Source organism: Phaseolus vulgaris, chromosome 7, assembly GCF_000499845.2.
Source record: "Phaseolus vulgaris cultivar G19833 chromosome 7, P. vulgaris v2.0, whole genome shotgun sequence".
Classification (NCBI taxonomy): domain Eukaryota; kingdom Viridiplantae; phylum Streptophyta; class Magnoliopsida; order Fabales; family Fabaceae; genus Phaseolus; species Phaseolus vulgaris.
This window is the reverse complement of record NC_023753.2, coordinates 15,097,945-15,100,103: the sequence shown is the minus strand read 5'-3', so window position 1 is coordinate 15,100,103 and position 2,159 is coordinate 15,097,945. Positions and strand designations below refer to the sequence as shown.

At 27.4% G+C, this 2,159-nt stretch overlaps 1 long non-coding RNA gene across 1 annotated transcript; it reads left to right on the top strand.

Annotated features, from left to right (window-relative positions):
- Positions 1 to 991: 991 nt before the first annotated feature.
- On the top strand, positions 992 to 1,893 carry LOC137828186 (uncharacterized). The gene is made up of 3 exons (XR_011083824.1): positions 992 to 1,180; positions 1,320 to 1,387; positions 1,594 to 1,893. It is a non-coding gene; the product is annotated as an uncharacterized lncRNA (long non-coding RNA).
- Positions 1,894 to 2,159: the final 266 nt, after the last annotated feature.

Here is a 2,159-nt window from a genome sequence, read left to right as displayed (position 1 = left end):
ACCGAATATGTTTATTTTTTAGCCACCAATTTTCTTTTGGTCGCTAAATATAATTTTTTATTTTTGCCACTGAATCAGCCACCAAATTTGTTTATTTTTTAGCCACCAATTTTATTTTGGTCGCTAAATATAATTATTTATTTTTGTCACTGAATCCGCCGTCAAATACGTTTATTTTTTAGCCACAAAATTTTATTTACTCGCTGAATGTAATTTTTATTTTATAATATTAATAATAATTATTATTATTATTTTTATTTTAAAAAACTATACTAGGAGCATCAAAATAAATAATTCATGAGTAGTCATCCATTTATAAAATAATTAGTTGTATTACTTTTTTTTTTTCTATTTAAAAATTTTGTGTCAATTATATTTATAATTTCTTAAATTTAAATAAAATTAATTAATATTTTTTAAAATATCAGCTAAAATAAAAATTCTAAATAAAATTACATAACAAAATATTATTATTTATAAAATTAATCCTTTAAAAAAATAAATTACACCATAATTAAATTTAAATAAAATTATCTCTTTAAAATAACTTTAATTTTATAAAAATAAATAAATTTTCAGAATTAAATTGTAAATAATTTTTTAATTTTTAATATTTTATTTAAAAATTATTAGCAGAGGTAATGAGTATCTACAAGTTAGAAACCATGAAATTTTTATTAGTATGAAAAATAATTAAGTGATTAAAATACTCTAATTTATTATTATGGGTATTTAAATACTTATTTAATATTATTTTTTAATTTTAAAAAATGTTTTGGCTCCATAATTTTATTTATTTCTAATAATAAATAATGTAATTACATAAAACATTGAAATGTTGATTCGAAATCAATTTTATTTCTAAAAGTATTGAAAAATTTGTATCTCATGAAACTCTGTGGGATGGTGTGTAAAATATAATGAAGAAAATAGTAGCGGTGGTGGATGGTGCGTAACTTACGCAACCACCAAAAATTACGTTGCATTTCTTTTCGCGGTACGATATGTAACCAAACGTGTCAAAACTTAGAACCTGTCACTTTCTTTCCCTTCTTTCTCACACAACACACACGATAGTGAGTGACTCTCTCTTGCTTTCTTCCTCCTTTGATCGATTCCGCACACCACACGTCCACCATCGATGGTCTCCAAACCTACAGACTCCGCTTCCAAACCTCGAGTCAGTTTCTCTCTCTTCCTTCAATTCAATAATAACTGAATACAACTTGTTGTTTAATGCTTCAATTCCTTTTTTTCTCTTCCGACTCAACGGAATCGATGGCGTAACTGTTTTTCAGAATTTGTTTATGTCTATATAGAATTTTGAAATTGAGCTGGTAATCACGAGCTGACATCATTTTGGAGTTCTCTGTTCCTCTATCTCTCTGTAAGTGAATATCACAACACTTGAGTCGCAAGTAGGGCTTTTGGATTGTGCTTAGTCTTCAGTGTTGATTTCTGTTCTGTTATAGATTTTCCATTGCTAATTAAATTGTCCTTGTGCTTCATCACTTGAGAATTGAAATTTTGTTTTATGTTTTTCTACTTTTTGTATTTTGAATGTGGTGACGTTTTCTTTTGTAATGTCGATAGAAACAACTTGGAGAGCCAGCAAATGATGCATTGAGAACCTTGTCACTCAAGATAAATCAGTTGAAAAAGCAAATCCAGGCGGAGAGAATAGTATACATTAAAGTAAAATTGATACCGGATTTATGCTGCCTTAGTTTGATTCTTCTAAGAATGAGTCTATATTTCTATAGTTTGTTTGCTGGAGAGATAACTTTTTGTTTTTGTTAATTTAGGAAGATGGCCTTAACCTCTATCTCGTAACATTTGTCATTGTATGCAAAATCGATTATCTATAAATTTTATTGCAATTCTTATTTGACCTTTTCACGGAGAGTTAATTTTTCTAATTTGGTTATATTGGTAGCAAGTCTTTGTATGAGCTTCCAGCAGCTTTTCTTTGCATGTTTCTGGTACAACTTTATGTTATGATTTTTAATTTAAACGTGAATTCAATTAATCGAAAATTTCAATGTTCCGAGGCTTTTCTTGTACTCATTGCAATCAACCTTAGTTGTATTTCTACAGGAAAAAACTCAAAGCAATGAGAAGAAATTACAATGTCATACGTAAGGAATCCTATAGATATT